This window comes from Bubalus bubalis, chromosome 9 (genome assembly GCF_019923935.1).
Source record: "Bubalus bubalis isolate 160015118507 breed Murrah chromosome 9, NDDB_SH_1, whole genome shotgun sequence".
Taxonomy (NCBI): domain Eukaryota; kingdom Metazoa; phylum Chordata; class Mammalia; order Artiodactyla; family Bovidae; genus Bubalus; species Bubalus bubalis.
The window spans coordinates 24,733,602-24,752,824 of record NC_059165.1 but is presented as its reverse complement, the minus strand read 5'-3'; the positions used below and the strand labels follow the sequence as shown (position 1 = coordinate 24,752,824).

Sequence of the window (19,223 nt, the reverse complement as noted above, 5' to 3'; positions counted from 1 at the left end):
CCTTCTCCTATGACTCCTTGTGCCCCAAATCTTTTCTTATTATGCCAGTCATTGCTTTAAAATCCATTCTAAATCCAGAAGAGTCTTATTTGACAATTTTATCTTAATTATATCTGAAAATACCTATTTTCAAAAAAATCATATTTACAGATAGAGGGAGTTAGGGCTTGGGCATATCTTTTTGAGGGCACACCTCAGTCTACTACACTAAGAGTTCCAAGTTATTCTGAATAATATGAGTAGCCATTGAAAATTTATAAGCAAAAAACTAAAGTTTATAGGCAGGAAACTATTAATATAGATTTAATAAAAATAGCTCTTTTAGCTGCTATGTAGGAAAAAGTGGTAATAGAAAAATCAAGAGAAGAATCTATTTAGGGAGCTGCTTTCACAGTTTAGATGAACAACTACAGTAGCCAATGGCTCAAACTAGAGTATTACCAGTGGAGTTAAAGAAAAAGTATATTAGACTCAAGATACATTCAGAAGGTAAAATAATTCGTATTCAGCACTGGATACTATATTCTATGTGTCAAGGTAAGGAAGAAGAGAGAACAAGGGATGATTGTCACATTTCTGATTTAAACATCTCAGTGAGTAACACTAACTGAAATGGAGATAACAGGTTTATCTAGTCTATAAAAATGTCTATTTCCAAGAAATATTACTTTAGAGCTAATAACAGACTATAAAATTAATGTAATTTTATTTACTGGAATTAGTTAACTAAATATCAGACCAAATTAGATCCAACTTTCTATAGGAGTAATACATAATTTTTTAAAAGAAAATATACAACTCTATTGGATATTTTCATTAAAGCAGAGTGACATTCCTAATTGACAAATAGAGATTGGACAAAATAGGAATCATCTTTAATTCAATTATTTAGATCTTTAATTGATAAAGAAAAGTGGGTTATTTCTTACAGCATAAGTGGATGGTCAAATTCTATTGATGTTTAATGTTTTGAGAAGGCTAATGTCCTGTATAAAAGGCAACCACAGTGAGCTTTATGTAGCTTTCTTGCAGATAATAAATACAAACTCATATGCAAGTTGCAGTCAAAGAAAACATTAAGTGTATGAAGATTTCTACTCTCAACACACTGTTGTGTCAACTACCCCAGTAAATAAGCCAGTGAGAACCCATCATCACCTAAAATTCTTGCTTTCCTCCAAGGAGCTTATTCAAAACAACTTCCTCCTATTCTCTATAAAATAAAGTTCCTCTTTGATGGACTTGACTATGGCTTTTTTCTATAGCCTGCTTGTCCCAAATTGAAATACTTTCCCAAATGAACCCATTTTCCTGTAAAAACCAACCAAACAAAAAAACCCCACTGTGGTCACAAAGACTAAAGATATACTTTCAATAATATTTCACTATTCATAATATGCTAAATATTTACATTTATGGATAATAGGTCTTCAGTCAATTCAGTCACTCAGTCATGTCCGACTCTTTGTGACCCCATGAATCGCAGCACACCAGGCCTCCCTGTCCATCACCAACTCCCAGAGTTCACTCAGACTCATGTCCATCGAGTCAGTGATGCCATCCAGCCATCTCATCCTCTGTCATCCCCTTTACCTCCTGCCCCCAATCCCTCCCAGCATCAGAGTCTTTTCCAATGAGTCAACTCTTCGCATGAGGTGGCCAAAGTACTGGAGTTTCAGCTTTAGCATCAGTCCTTCCAAAGAACACCCAAGACTGATCTCCTTTAGGATGAACTGGTTGGATCTCCTCGCAGTCCAAGGGACTCTCAAGAGTCTTCTCCAGCACCACAGTTCAAAAGCATCAATTCTTCGGCGCTCAGCTTTCTTCACAGTCCAACTCTCACATCCATACATGACCACAGGAAAAACCATAGCCTTGACTAAACGGACCTTTGTCGGCAGAGTAATGTCTCTGCTTTTCAATATGCTATCTAGGTTGGTCATAACTTCCTTCCAAGGAGTAAGCATCTTTTAATTTCATGGCTGCAATCACCATTCCCAGTGATTTTGGAGCCCAAAAAAATAAAGTCTGACACTGTTTCCCCATCTATTTCCCATGAAGTGATGGGACCAGATGCCATGATCTTTGTTTTCTGAATATTGAGCTTTAAGCCAACTTTTTCACTCTTCTCTTGCACTTTCATCAAGAGGCTTTTTAGTTCCTCTTCACTTTCTGCCATAAGGGTTAGGAGCATGCATTTAGAAAGCCCTATAGCAAATCCATTAACAGTGTTTATTTTAGGTAAGTCTCTTATAAAAAGCCCCAGTCCATCTTACAGCGAGGCTTGGAGACTAACAGATTAGAACTGAAATGTGAACATCATACAGCTATCAAAGTACACATAATACCATCACCTCCTTAGCTATAAAATTAAGATATTCTTGATGCTTATCTTAGTTCATGTTCCCTTGAAGCAGAGTTTGGTATGATAATTCAGATGTGAAATTTTATATTTTACTTCCTGATACTCACTTTCATTAAAACTGTGTCTCTGGCTTCCATATATTCTGGATATTTTAATCATAATGGACTACTAAACTCTTTCAGAGTTGCCTCTCTTTTGTAGGAGTACAATTTACCCTCTTTAGAACCCTCTTTATTTTATAAAGTAGCTTTTTCATGTACCATTGTTCAACATTTAACTTGTCACAAGGAATTCACTGATAATTTTTTTAAAAATTAGGACTTCCATGGTAGTCCAGTGGTTAAGAATTAGCCCACCAGTTGAGAGGACATGGGTTGGATCCCTGCTGTAAGATCCCATGTGCCTGCAGGGTGGCTAAGCCAGAGCAGCACAACTGAGCCAATGCTCTAGAACCCTTGAGCTACAACTACTAAAACCTGTGGGCTTAGAGCCCATGCCCTACAAGAGAAGCCACAGTAATGAGAAGCCCACATACCACAAGTAGAGAGTAGCTCCTGCTCACTAAACTAGAGGAAGCTCACATAGCAACCATGAAATGGGTCAGCCAAAAATAAATATACTTTTTTTAATGGAAAAAATTAATATATACAATTGAATATTTATACTATCTTAATTCAAATTTTAGCTTTTCTTAGCATATTTTTCCTATTGAGTATTATTTCAACAATTATCAACAAGACTTTGTCAGAAAAGCAAATTATAGGTAGTGATAAAGGAATGTGAAATATGTTAGCCAGAAAAAAATTGGATAATACTAATGAAATAAACACATAATTGAAATAACCTCTTTTGTATAACATTAATGTACTAGACTGTATTATACTATAAAAATTGTATAACATTATGAGGAACAGTTTTGGTTTTTAAAACGGAGACATACAGTGGCAAACATATATAATACAACCATTACTAATTTAAGTTCAGAATCTGAGGCAGTGTCATGTGTTGTTCACTTGCCATAAAGCACTAGTATTTCCTCTTGTCTGCCCTTACTACCTTCTGTGATCCATGACTCAGCACTTCTTTCTGAATATCTAATAATGTATATACTGCAGACACTCAATTTAGTTTTTAGAATCCCAACTTGACTGGAATCAGGAGATGGTTCTAGTTACCTAATTATGAAGCCTGCCCTTAGAGTTGGTGGCTGCATCATTATATCTTCACAGGTACTTTTCTAAACTTTGTAAATGAAACTAGGATTTAACGTATAAACAAGTAACCTCCCTTGCCAGGTAGCCCACTGGAAACTTATGAAACCAGATTTTCAATTAATTCTAAATGGAAAAGATGGACTATACCAAGAAAGATGATAAAACTAATGAAAACTAAATAAATTTAAAATTGATACATTATTTTTTAATTTTATTTTTAAACTTTACAATATTGTATTGGTTTTGCCAAATATCAAAATGAATCCACCACAGGTATACATGTGTTCCCCATCCTGAACCCTCCTCCCTCCTCCCTCCCCATACCATCCCTCTGGGTCGTCCCAGTGCACTAGCCCCAAGCATCCAGTATCGTGCATCGAACCTGGACTGGCGACTCATTTCATACATGATATTCTACATGTTTCAATGCCATTCTCCAAAATCTTCCCACCCTCTCCCTCTCCCACAGAGTCCATAAGACTGTTCTATATACATCAGTGTCTCTTTTGCTGTCTCATATACAGGGTTATTGTTACCATCTTTCTAAATTCCATATATATGCGTTAGTATACTGTATTGGTGTTTTTCTTTCTGGCTTACTTCACTCTGTATAATAGGCTCCAGTTTCATCCACCTCATTAGAACTGATTCAAATGTATTCTTTTTAATGGCTGAGTAATACTCCATTGTGTATATGTACCACCGCTTTCTTATCCATTCATCTGCTGATGGACATCTAGGTTGCTTCCATGTCCTGGCTATTATAAACAGTGCTGCGATGAACATTGGGATACACGTGTCCCTTTCCCTTCTAAGTGTGTATGCCCAGCAGTGGGATTGCTGGGTCATAAGGCAGTTCTATTTTCAGTTTTTTAAGGAATCTCCACACTGTTCTCCATAGTGGCTGGACTAGTTTGCATTCCCACCAACAGTGGAAGAGGGTTCCTTTTTCTCCACACCCTCTCCAGCATTTATTGCTTGTAGACTTTTGGATCGCAGCCATTCTGACTGGTGTGAAATGGTACCTCATAGTGGTTTTGATTTGCATTTCTCTGATAATGAGTGATGTTGAGCATCTTTTCATGTGTTTGTTAGCCATCTGTATGTCTTCTTTGGAGAAATGTCTATTTAGTTCTTTGGCCCATTTTTTGATTGGGTCATTTATTTTTCTGGAGTTGAGCTGTAGGAGTTGCTTGTATATTTTTGAGATTAGTTGTTTGTCAGTTGCTTCATTTGCTATTATCTTCTCCCATTCTGAAGGCTGTCTTTTCACCTTGCTTATAGTTTCCTTTGTTGTGCAGAAGCTTTTAAGTTTAATTAGGTCCCATTTGTTTATTTTTGCTTTTATTTCCAATATTCTGGGAGGTGGGTCATAGAGGATCCTGCTGTGATGTATGTCAGAGAGTGTTTTGCCTATGTTCTCCTCTAGGAGTTTTATAGTTTCTGGTCTTACATTGAGATCTTTAATCCATTTTGAGTTTATTTTTGTGTATGGTGTTAGAAAGTGTTCTAGTTTCATTCTTTTACAAGTGGTTGACCAGTTTTCCCAGCACCACTTGTTAAAGAGATTGTCTTTAATCCATTGTATATTCTTGCCTCCTTTGGCAAAGATAAGGTATCCATATGTGCGTGGATTTATCTCTGGGCTTTCTATTTTGTTCCATTGATCAATATTTCTGTCTTTGTGCAAGTACCATACTGTCTTGATGACTGTGGCTTTGTAGTAGAGCCTAAGTCAGGTAGGTTGATTCCTCCAGTTCCATTGTTCTTTCTCAAGATAGCTTTGACTATTCGAGGTTTTTTGTATTTTCATACAAATTGTGAAATTATTTGTTCTAGCTCTGTGAAGAATACTGTTGGTAGCTTGATAGGGATTGCATTGAATCTATAAATTGCTTTGGGTAGTAAACTCATTTTCACTATATTGATTCTTCCAATCCATGAACGTGTTATATTTCTCCATCTATTAGTGTCATTTTTGATGTTTTTCACCAGTGGTTTATAGTTTTCTATATATAGGTCTTTAGTTTCTTTAGGTAGATATATTCCTAAGTATTTTATTCTTTCCGTTGCAATGGTGCATGGAATTGTTTCCTTAATGTCTCTTTCTGTTTTCTCATTATTAGTGTATAGGAATGCAAGGGATTTCTGTGTGTTGATTTTATATCCTGAAACTTTACTATAATCATTGTGAATGAAAATGAAAACACAACAACCCAAAATCTGTGGGACACTGTAAAAGCAGTCCTAAGGGGAAAGTTCATAGCAATACAGGCATACCTCAAGAAACAAGAAAAAAAGTCAAATAAATAACCTAACCCTACCCCTGAAGCAACTAGAAAAGGAAGAAATGAAGAACCCCAGGGTTAGTACAAGGAAAGAAATCTTAAAAATTAGGGCAGAAATAAATGCAAAAGAAACAAAAGAGACCATAGCAAAAATCAACAAAGTCAAAAGCTGGTTCTTTGAAAGGGTAAATAAAATTGACAAGCCATTAGCCAGACTCATCAAGAAACAAAGGGAGAAAAATCAAATCAATAAAATTAGAAATGAAAGTGGAGAGATCACAACAGACAACACAGAAATACAAAGGATCATAAGAGACTACTATCAACAATTATATGCCAATAAAATGGACAACGAGGAAGAAATGGACAAATTCTTAGAAAAGTACAACTTTCCAAAACTCGACCAGGAAGAAATAGAAAACCCTAACAGACCCATCACAAGCACGGAAATTGAAACTGTAATCAAAAATCTTCTACCAAACAAAAGCCCAGGTCCAGACGGCTTCACAGCTGAATTCTACCACAAATTTAGAGAAGAGCTAACACCTATCCTGCTCAAAGTCTTCCAGAAAACTGCAGAGGAAGGTAAACTTCCAAACTCATTCTATGAGGCCACCATCACCCTAATACCAAAACCTGACAAAGATCCCACAAAAAAAGAAAACTACAGGCCAATATCACTGATGAGCATAGATGCAAAAATCCTTAACAAAATTCTAGCAATCAGAATCCAACAACACATTAAAAAGATCATACACCATGACCAAGTGGGCTTTATCCCAGGGATGCAAGGATTCTTCAATATCTGCAGATCAATCAATGTAATACACCACATTAACAAATTGAAAAATAAAAACCATATGATTATCTCAATAGATGCAGACAAAGCCTTTGACAAAATTCAACATCCATTTATGATAAAAACTCTCCAGAAAGCAGGAATAGAAGGAACATACCTCAACATAATAAAAGCTATATATGACAAACCCACAGCAAACATTATCCTCAATAGTGAAAAGTTGAAAGCGTTTCCTCTAAAGTCAGGAACAAGACAAGGGTGCCCACTTTCACCATTACTATTCAACATAGTTTTGGAAGTTTTGGCCACAGCAATCAGAGCAAAAGAAGAAATAAAAGGAATCTGAATTGGAAAAGAAGAAGTAAAACTCTCACTATTTGCAGATGACATGATCCTCTACATAGATACATTATTTAAATAAGCATTAAAATCTGTTATGGTTTCTCTAAAATCATGAAAAAAAATAATGATGTATAAAATATGCATATGTTATTAAAAATCAACACAGCAGACCCAGTATAAATAGTCAAAACTTTCTTGAACTTCAGAACACATTTCTATGAAAGCATGTTTCTGTGCTTTTAGAAATCCACTGGATTTATTCCACTGGTTAAGATAAAGAATATGTCAATCATTTTGCTCTTTGAACATGCCTCTCCTCTTAGTTCTTCCATATAGTTCAGTTTGTGCTATTCTCTGAAAGATATATGCATCATTTGTCTCCTCAGTCTTCCTTAAGCACATATATACATCTCATTTTCATCTTTACAAAGTGGTAAAGCTGATTGGATATGCTGTTGTTTTCAATCTCAAGTATTTGTACAAAATCTACTAAATATAGTCTTCATTAATGATGTAGATGAAACACAATTTTGCCTTTAACCTCTTGGAAGTTAAACCCCTTTAACCTTTTTCCAGATGCCCCTGAGAATTAAATTGACATAAAACAGATAGATTAAAACCCCCTGATACTAGTAAAGTTTAAAGATAGTAGGAGAAGGGAATGACAATGGACGAGATGGTTGGATGACATCACCAACTCAATGAACATGAGTTTGAGCAAGCTCCGGGAGCTGGCGATGGACAGGGAGGCCTGGCATGCTGCAGTCCATGGGGTCACAAAGTGTTGAACATGACTGAGTGATGGAACAACAACAAAAAATAGATTAACAAGTGAAAAGCATACATATTTATGTAAGTTGTGACAGAGGAGCCCTCATAAGAACATGAAAAAAGACCCAGAAAAATGGCAAAATCTCAATACATTTATACTGGTTTGAACAAAGGGAGACAATTGTAGAAAAGTAACTGAAATATACAGGGAGATTAAAGGAAGATAAGAATTATTTTAACAAAGTTTGAAGCCAGTAGGAACCTGAAATATCTTATAGTTGTCTGAAGATTCTTCAATCACTATGTCAAGCGACACAGATGTTTCTCTTGCTTCATATGATGAAGATCAGGGATCTACACTTATCCGAAAAGCTAGAGAAGCACCATTTGTCCCCACTGGAATGGTAGGTTTTGCAGCAATTGTTGCATATGGATAATATAGATTGAAGAACAGGGGAATACTAAAATGTCTGTTCACCTGATCCACATGCATGTGGCAGCCCAAGGCTTCGTTGTGGGAGCAATGACTCTTGGTATGGCCTATTCCCTGTATCAAGAATTCTGGGCAAAGCCTAAATCTTAGAAGAGGAGATGCCATCTTGGACTTGGTGGTAGTGGTGCTTGCTTTAGTTAGACATCTCATATTGAGGTTATATGTTTATGCTGAAAATAAATGTTTGGGTCAGACAAGAACATGGTAATTTGAATATTGGCTTCCTTTCTTGCAGGCTTGATTTGCCTGGTGACCAAATTCCTGGTGACTAGTTCACTAGCTAGGTCATTCAGGGGAGTCAGATCAGCACAAAAGAAACATGTCACTTTTAAATACAGTTGATAACGGTATCTGTCCACCTCCTTAAACTCTTCTGTTGAAATTAGTTCTAAAAAGACAACATGCCAATCCTGAAATGCTCCCAGTTGCTGCAGAATATCATATGTTTTTAATGTAATGTAGGAATCCTATTTACCGCAGTTAATTTAATTTTCTCTTGTAGACTGAGTTCTGTTTTAAGGTCTGGTTAGCTCTTGAGAAACCTTTCAGAACAGTGCATGGAATACATTTTAAACCTCCCTGCAAGTCTGTGTGTTTTTAAACCAAACCTAAAAAGCTGGTGACCGAGCCACTTTGAAGTAGTATTTATTTTAGAATCATAGTTATGGGCATGAGAATAACTTAAATTGTAGATCCCCTTTAGTTCTTTTGTAATTGCAGAATTATATTTTGCTGTTCTTATATTAGAATGATATTAAATGCTATTTTGAAACAAATGCATGTTTTAAGTGCTAATGCAAAGGTAAATGAAAATTTTTGTAAAGGTAAATGTAAATTTTTAAATGTGTGCAGGAAGTTTATTTTCTCCAAAAGAATCATCAACTAAATAAAATGCCTATAATGAAAGTGATTGATGAGCAAGCTGGTTTGGTCAGACATTATACAAACTTTTGGTATATCACAGAATGCTTTGCTGTACTTGTGAAATTCCCTTGTCTAATCTTAATTTACATTCCATGGTGATAACTTGGTAAATGTAGTGTTATTAAAGTAAGTGAACCCTTCCAAAAAAAAATTATTTGAACAAAGTCTGTTTATTCTCTCTGCAGAATTCTTATTCTCTCTCAGCTTTGATTCCCAGTCGAAAAATATTTCTTTTCTCCTAGTACATGGAGCACATCTCTCACATGGGAGTTTTTAATCTCTTGTTTCAGGAACAAAAGGAGATTTGAATGCTCACTCTTCTTGCATCCACTGTTTTTAGTGCCTTTAGCTCAAAATAATTCTTATGACAAAGTGACATATTTTGAGGTGGGATATTCTTCTACCCTTCAATGTCATACACAGTAAACTTTGGTTGATTGAATATGATAATCTGAGACCAGCTCAATGTCTTACTCTCTAAATTAGTTGGATAAAATAGAGACACCTTAACACATAGGTCTGTTTATACCACTGTAATACAATCAAAGAATTATTTTACTAAAGCCTTTTTCCCCTGGCAGATAATGCAAACGTGTAGCCATTTTTCCAAACAAACCTCTCTACACATCATTTACTTTCTCAGATGCAAAGTTGACATCACTATTAAACATCTGTACAGTGGAGCAATATGTTTTAAATTACTTACAGCACTGTTAGAAGCTTGGATCATCATTCCTAGTAGCTGTCTGCACAGTAACCAGCTATCATGTGTAGGCAGACAGCCTAGTTACAATTAATGAGCTTGATCCTTCCAGCAATTGCTTCAGACATTATATCTCATTCTTAAGAGAGTCTCTATAAAATACCATGTTCTTGAAGTTCAGAAACGTTGGAAAATTTTTTAGGGAGCACTAGTAAATCCTTTCTTAAAAAAAAAAAAACAAGAGAAAGAAAAAGAGAAAAAAGTAAAATAAAAAAAATTCACATATGTGCAATTTTGGATCCTTATAGATAGAAAACTCCCTGACTGGTTTGTGGTATTTTTTGGATGAGTAAAAAGACAGACTGTATGTTACTGATAAACTAAGGCTAATTCAACAGTTGGAAAGTCCTTTCTGGTAAGTGATGTTTTATTTGATTTATAATGATGAATTATTGACACAATAACTGAGACATTCTACTAGCATTTTTGACACAGGAAAATCTTTAGCTCTGATATGCAATCTATGAACATAAATGCCCATAATGGCCAATGTAGAATATTAAGCATTCTGGGTTCAATAAATGTTCCACATAGTATAGCATATAGAAGTCATGGTAGTAAGAATATAAAAGGAAGCTTAACTTAAAATAATGGGTTATACTCATAGGCAATCAATGGAGAAGGTTAGGGAGATGAAATTTTGTACATAAAGGTTCTCTAAAACAGATATAGTATTTTATGAATATATACTTTATAATATAGCATATACATAATTTCCCTAAATATATGCTAAAGAATATAATTTCTGTAAATATTATCTAATCTTCAGAAATTAAAAAGTATAGTTTAGTCACTCATTCATGTCCGACTCTTTGCGACCCCATGGACTGTAGCCTACCAGGTTCCTCCATCTCCATTGGATTTTCCAGGCAAGAATACTGGAGTGGGTTGTCATTTTCTTCTCCAGAGGATCTTCCTGACCCAGGGATCAAACCCAGGTCTCCCACATTGTAGGCAGACGCTTTACCGTTCTGAGTCACCAGGGAAGTCAAAGGAGGCTGAGCACCAAAGAACTGATTAAAAAGTATAGAAGTCTTACAAATAGTAGTAATGTGGTTAAGAAGAGAACTATAAAATACAATTAAATTATTCTACATTTTCTCTTATAAAAAAATAAAGTGTTAACAATCAGTCAGCTAAAGTGAGAAAGCCAAGCCAAAGTTCGTATTTCCTTACATCATAGAATTTTTAACTTAAGTAATCTGGATGGTTACATAATGTTATGGTGTTTTATCCCTTAACATATCTAAGAAGATATTTAACATATAGCATATAAAGAGGATATTTATACAATACAAACAATTGAATATTGAAAATTATAAGAACACAATGCAATTTTAAGGATGTTATTGACTTGTTTTTAGTTTTTAAAAGTTTTGTTAATGAAGATGATGATAATCACAGTATGATAAATCTCATTATGGCCCTGATGGTTTTGTAGTTAGTGGCATCATAATCTTCAGTATCTTTCTATTTATATTTCTAGTAGGCTATATGAATTGAAATATTTAATGCATTAATTATTTTTTTATTTTATTTTTAAACCTGAAACACTGTATTAGTTTTGCCAAACATCAAAACGAATCCGCCACAGGTATACATGTGCTCCCCATCCTGAACCCTCCTCCCTCCTCCCTCCCCACACCATCCCTCTGGGTCGTCCCAGTGCACCAGCCCCAAGCATCCAGTTAATTATTGCACACTAACTGTTGCTGCCTGATCTGCCTATAGGTTTCTCAAGAGGCAGGTCAGGTGGTCTGGTATTCCCATCTCTTTCAGAATTGTCCACAGTTTATTGTGATCCACACAGTCAAAAGCTTTGGCATAGTCAATAAAGAAGAAATAGATGTTTTTCTGGAACTCTCTTGCTTTTTCGATGATCCATCAGATGTTGGCAATTTGATCTCTGGTTCCTCTACCTTTTATAAAACCAGCTTGAGCATCTGGAAGTTCACGGTTCACACACTGCCGAAGCCTGGATTGGAGAATTTTAAGAATTACTTTACTATCGTGTGAGATGAGTGCAATTCTGCGGTAGTTTGAGCATTCTTTGGCATTGCCTTTCTTTGGGATTGGAATGAAAACACCTTTTCCAGGACTGTGGCCACTGCTGAGTTTTCCAAATTTGCTGGCATACAGAGTGCAGCACTTTCACAGCACCATCTTTCAGGATTTGAAGTAGCTCAACTGGAATTCCATCACCTTCACTAGCTTTGATCATAGTGATGCTTCCTAAGGCCCACTTGACTTCACATTCCAGGATGTTTGGCTCTAGGTGAGTGATCACACCATCATGATTATCTGGGTCGTGAAGATCTCTTTTTGTACAGTTCTTCTGTGTATTCTTGCCATCTCTTCTTAATATCTTCTGCTTCTGTTAGGTCCCTACCATTTCTGTCCTTTATTATGCACATTTTGGGTTAAATCTTCCCTTGGTATCTCTACTTTTCTTAAAGAGATCTCTAGTCTTTACCATTCTATTGTTTTCCTCTATTTCTTTGCATTGATCCATGAGGAAGGCTTTCATATCTCTCCTTGCTATTCTTTGGAACTCTGCATTCAAATGGGTATCTCTTTCCTTTTCTCCTTTGCTTTTTGCTTCCCATCTTTTCAAAGCTATTTGTAAGGCCTCCCCAGATAGCCATTTTGCTTGAATAACAGACTGGTTCCAAATAGGAAAAGGAGTACGTCAAGGCTGTATATTGTCACCCTGCTTATTTAAACTATATGCAGAGTACATCATGAGAAACGCTGGGCTGGAGGAAGTACAAGATGGAGTCAAGATTGCTGGGAGAAATATCAATAACTTTAGATATGCAGATGACACCACCCTTATGGCAGAAAGTGAAGAGGAACTAAAAAGCCTCTTGAGGAAAGTGAAAGAGGAGAGTGAAAAAGTTGGCTTAAAGCTCAACGTTCAGAAAACTAAGATCATGGCATCCTGTCCCATCACTTCATGGTAAATAGATGGCAAAACAGTGGAAACAATGGCCAACTTTATTTTTCTGAGCTCCAAAATCACTGCAGATGGTGATTGCAGCCATGAAATTTAAAGACGCTTACTCCTTGAAAGGAAAGTTATGACCAACCTAGACAGCATATTCAAAAGCAGAGACATTACTTTGCCAACAAAGGTCCATTTAGTCAAAGCTATGGTTTCTCCAGTACTCATGTATGGATGTGATAGTTGGACTATAAACAAAGCTAAGCACCGAAGAATTGATGCTTTTGAACTGTGGTGTTGGAGAAGACTCTTGAGAGTCCCTTGGCCTGCAAGGAGATCCAACCAGCCCATCCTAAAGGAGATCATTCCTGGTTGTTCATTGGAAGGACTGATGTTGAAGCTGAAACTTCAATACTTGGCCACCTGATGCAAAGAGCTGACTCATTGGAAAAGACCCCAATGCTGGGCAAGATTGAGGACAGGGTTGGAAGGGGACGACAGAGGATGAGATCATTGGATGGCATCACTGACTCAATGGACATGGGTTTGGGTGGACTCCGGGAGTTGGTGATGGACAGGGAGGCCTGGTGTGTTGCAGTTCATGGGGTCACAGAGTCAGACACGACTGAACAACTGAACTGAACTATTGCACACTATCCAGTGGTATGATGGTTAATTTATGTATCAGCTTGACTGGATTAAGGGGTTCCCAGATATTTGGCTAAACATTATGACTGAGTAAGCTTCCCCAGGTGACTCAGTGGTAAAGAATTTGCATGTCAATGCAGGAGATGCAAGAGACAAGTTTTTGAGGTTTTGATCTCTGGGTTGAGAAGATCCCCTGGAGAAGGAAATGGCAACCCACTCCAATATTCTTGCCTGGGAAATCCCTTGGACAGAGGAGCCTGATGGGCTCCAGTGCCCTGCGTTGGTATTACTGAATATTTCTGTGAGGGTGTCTTCAGATGAGATTAATATTTGAATCAGTAAACTGCACAGAGGAGATTGCCCTCTGTTCAGGAGATTGTAGATGAGAATCATCCAGTTGGTTGAGGGCCTGAATAGAACAAAAATCAGAGGAAATAAAACTTTGTTGTTTTCTTGATAGCTTAAGCTAGAACATCGGTTTTTCTCCTGCACTTGGACTGGGACCTACACAACAGTTCTCTTTGATTTTCAAGCCTCAAACTTGAACTATCACTCCAGGTTTGCTGAGTAGACTCTGCAAACACCCTAGTTGGCATTTGGGCAGGAAATTTCAAGTTCTCTGTATTCAGAGTATGGCAAACCCTGAGTTTTTTCTTTTACTTTTTATAGAGGGAAATAGTCAGAAGAAGGATTTCCTCAATAGATAAACAGAAATAATGAAGTCAATCACAAAGAAAATTATTTTTAGATTTCATCAAATAAAACTAAAATTTTTCTGTATATTTAAAACTCCAACAATAAGATAATTTCCAAAAGTAAGCGTAGAAAACTATGTTAAATATGACAAAAATACAAATTCTTTAACAAAAATTTGAGGAGATAATTTCATTTAAAGATGAAAATGAATAAAATGTATTATTAGTTAACTCTAACTAATAAACAAACAGCTGAAAATTATGGTGGCTCAGACAGTTAAGAATCTTCCTGCAATATAGGAGACCCAGGTTTGATCCCTGTGTTGGGAAAATCCCGTGGAAAAGGAAATGGTAGTCCACTCCAGTATTCTTGCCTTAAGAATCATTTGGACAGAGGAGTCCATGGGGTCACAAAGAGTCAGACACACCGATTAACTAACACACACACACACACAATTTTATGTCTATTTCCAATTCTCAATACTAAGAAATAGTATACTTCAGTACAGAAGGATGATCACCTTATGTTACTGGTTATAATGTAAATGACAACTTTTTAGGAAGGTGACTAGGTAAGACAAATCAGAAGTCTTGAAAAATTAAAAGCACTTTGATTTTATATTTCCACTTTCAGGAATATTTCAAAAGAAAATTCATGCACATGAATAAAGATTTATGCAATGGTTGTTCATCACATCATAGTGAAAGCAGAAACAATGTAAGTGCCCAGTAAGCATGATGGCTGGGTGAGATTATTTAATATAAGTGTTTTAAAATCAGTTAATCCCTGATAAATCAGTAAGTGTTTGGTGATATTTAGTCATCTGTCTGCAGTACAGATTTTTTGCACATCAAAAATTTTAAATAAATTTTTGCCTCCATCAATATGAAGGCATTCATACTCTTATTTTGCAAATGAAAAAAGTCATTTTTTATTATTTTATCTCATGTAATTTTAATATTATATAAAATAATCTGAAATAAAAGCATTGAATAAATTTAAAATATAACTTTAAAAATGCAATATAACAAAAAATTAGCATGCTCAGATACATTTGGTCTGCTGTTAAGGCTTTCCCTAAATATCACATAGTCTGCCAAAGCAAGACAGATGACATTTGCCTTCAATTGTGACCATCCGTTTTGCAAATCTGACTGTATTTGACCAGAAAATTGGATCTTAAGTGTTTATAAATACATGTGCTTCTCTCCTGTTTCTGAAAATACATAGGATAAATATGCTAATCAAATGGTATCCTGTATATTCAGCCCTATTGGAAGTGGATTGCACTTCTGCATACGAAATTCTAACATAATTTAGCAAAACAAAAACATATTACCTGCTAACAAACTTTATATAAAAATATTTTACTTCAAACTGAGTGTTATTAGCATTATATTGACAATGGAATTATAAACATACCTCACGGAGATCGTGGTTTAGTTCCAGACCATCCCAATAAAGTGTATATTGCAATAGAGTCACATGAGTTTGGAGGTTTCTAGGAGAAGGCAATGGCACCCCACTCCAGTACTCTTGCCTGGAAAATCCCATGGACAGAGGAGCCTGGGGGGCTGCAGTCCGTGGGGTCGCTAAGAGTCGGACATGACTGAGTGACTTCACTTTCACTTTTCACTTTCATGCATTGGAGAAGGAAATGGCAACCCACTCCAGTGTTCTTGCCTGGAGAATCCCAGGGACGGGGGAGCCTGGTGGGCTGCCGTCTGTGAGGTTGCACAGAGTCGGACACGACTGAAGTGACTTAGCAGCAGCAAGAGCATAAAAATGTTATGTTTATAGTAACTGTAGTCTATGAAGTGTGCAATAGCATTATGTCTAAAAATTTTACATTTGTTGTTATTTAGTTGCTAAGTTTTGTCAGACTCTTTTATGAACTTATGGAACCTATGGACTCCGAGGAGCCTGGCAGACTACAGTCCATGGGCCTCAAAGTATCAGACATGACTGAGTAAGTAAGCATGCACGACTGATCAGGGGGATGGCTGCTAAAGGGTTCTGTGGTTGTGGAAGTTTCCTAAAATAAGAAAACAATTGAAGTCTGCTGTATCAATTGACTCTTCTTTCACCGATGATTCATCTGTATCATGCAATGCCGTTGATAGCATTGTACTCACAGTAGAACTTCTTTCAAAATTGAACTGTCTCACACTCTGCCACTGCTTTATCAACTAAGTTCTTGTAATAATGTAAATCCTTTGTTATCATTTCAACAATCTTCACACCATCTTCACTCAAAGTAAATTGCATCTCAAGAAGCCACTTTCTTGCTCATCCATAAGAGACAACAGTACATGTTTTATCATGAGATTGCTGCAATTTAATTACATCTTCAGGCTCCACTCCTGATTTTATTTTGTTTGCTATTTCTACCACATCCGAAAGGTACTTCCTCCACTGAAGTTTTGAGCTCCTACAAATCAGCCACGAGGATTGGGATTAACTTCTTCCAAACTCCTTTTAATTTGGCCCCTTCTCATGAATCACATAAATTCTTAATGGAATCTAGAATGGTGAGGCCTTTCCAGAAGTATTTCAATTTACTTTCCAGATTAATCAGAGGAATCATATAACAGCTATAGCCTTACAATTTTCATATTTTATATAATACTTGAAAATCAAAATTACTCCTTGATGCATGGGGTGCAGAATAGATGTTGTGTTGTCAGGCATGAAAGCATCATTAATGTCATTGTATATTTCCATCAGTACTATTGAGTGTCCAAGCACATTGTCAACAAGCAGTAATATTTTGACAGGATTTTTTTTTTCTGAGCAGTAATCTCAACAGTGGTATTAAGATATTCAACAAGCCATGTTATAAACAGATATGCTGTCATCCAGGCTTTGTTGTTCCATTTATAGAGTACTGGCAGAGTGTATCTAGTGTAATTCTTAAGAGCCCTAGAAGTTTCAGAATGGTAGATGAGCACTGATTTCAACTTAAAGTCACTAGCTACACTAACCCCTAGCAAGAGTTAACCTGTCGTTTGAAGTATTGAAGCCAAGCATTGACTTCTCCTCTCTGTGAAAGTCCTAAATCCCATCTTCTTCCAATAGGAGGCTATTTTGTCCAAATTGAACATATGTGTTTTTTTTTTTTTTATGTAACTAAAATTCTGAAAGAGATGGGCATACCAGACCACCTGATCTGCCTCTTGAGATATCTGTATGCAGGTCAGGAAGCAACAGTTAGAACTGAACATAGAACAACAGACTGGTTCCAAATAGGAAAAGGAGTATGTCAAGGCTGTATATTGTGACCCTGTTTATTTAACTTCTATGCAGAGTACATCATGAGAAACGCTGGGCTGGAAGAAGCATAAGCAGATATCAAGATTGCCGGGAGAAATAGCAATAACCTCAGATATGCAGATGACACCACCCTTATGGCAGAAAGTGAAAAGGAACTAAAAAACCTCTTGATGCAAGTGATAGAGGAGAGTGAAAAAGTTGGCTTAAAGCTCAACATTCAGAAAACTAAGATCATGGCATCCGGTCCCATCTCTTCATGGGAAATAGATGGGGAAACAGTGGAAACAGTGTCAGACTTTATTTTTCTGGGCTCCAAAATCACTGCAGATGGTAACTGCAGCCATGAAATTAAAAGATGCTTACTCCTTAGAAGGAAAGTTATGACCAACCTAGACAGCATATTAAAAAGCAGAGACATTACTTTGCCAACAAAGGTCCATCTAGTCAAGGCTATGGTTTTTCCAGTGGTCATGTATGGATGTGAAAGTTGGACTGTGAAGAAAGCTGAGCGCTGAAGAATTAATGCCTTGGAACTGTGGTGTTGAAGAAGACTCTTGAGAGTCCCTTGGGCTGCAAGGAGATCCAACCAGTCCATTCTCAAGGAGATCAGTCCTGGGTGTTCATTGGAAGGACTGATGCTAAAGCTGAAACTCCAATACTTTGGCCACCTCATGTGAAGAGTTGACTCATTGGAAAAGACTCTGATGCTGGGAGGGATTGGGGGCCGGAGGAGAAGGGGACAACAGAGGATGAGATGGCTGGATGGCATCACCAACTTGATGGACAAGGGTTTGGGTGGACTCCAGGAGTTGGTGATGGATAGGGAGGCCTGGCGTGCTGCGATTCATGGGGTCGCAAACAGTTGGACATGACTGAGTGACTGAACTGAACTGAACCTTCATTAATTATCTTAGTTAGATCTTCTCTAAAATTTGCTGCAGTTTCTGCATCAGTACTTGCTGTTTTGCCTTATATCCTTCTAGGTTATGGAGATGCTATCTTTCTTTCAACTTTATGAACTAATCTGTGCTACTTGAAACATTTTTCCTGCAATTTCCTCACTTCTCTCAGACCACAGAATTGAAGAGAGTTAGGGCCTTCTCTGTATTGGATTTTGATTTACAGAAATGTTGTGCCTGGTTTGATCTTTTTTCTGGATCAGTGAAACTTCTCCATATCAGCAATAAGGCTGTTTCACTTACTCATCATTCATGTGTTCACTTTTATTTTGTTCAAAACTATTTCCTTTGCATTAACAAGTTGGCTGTTTAGCACAAGAAACCTAAATTTTGGTCTATTTAGGCTTTTAACGTGTCTTCTTCACTAAACATTTCTAACTTTGGCTTAAAGTGAGAGAAGTAAACTCTTCCTTTCACTCAAACAATTAAAGATCATTGTAAGGCAATGGCACCCCACTCCAGTACTCTTGCCTGGAAAATCCCATGGACAGAGGAGCCTAGTGGGCCATAGTCCTTGGGGTCGCGAGGAGTCAGACACGACTGAGCAACTTCACTTTCACGTTTCACTTTCATGCATTGGAGAAGGAAATGGCAACCCACTCCAGTGTTCTTGCCTGGAGAATCCGGGGACGGGGGAGCCTGGTGGGCTGACGTCTGTGGGGTCACAGAGAGTCGGACACGACTGAAGCGACTTAGCAGCAGCAGCAGCAGTAGGGTTATTAATTGCCTAATTTCAATAGTGTA

The 19,223-nt window shown here is 36.9% G+C and overlaps 1 pseudogene; it reads left to right on the top strand.

The window, feature by feature from the left end:
- The first annotated feature begins 8,081 nt into the window (after positions 1 to 8,081).
- On the top strand, positions 8,082 to 8,534 carry LOC112587034 (annotated as a pseudogene).
- Positions 8,535 to 19,223: the final 10,689 nt, after the last annotated feature.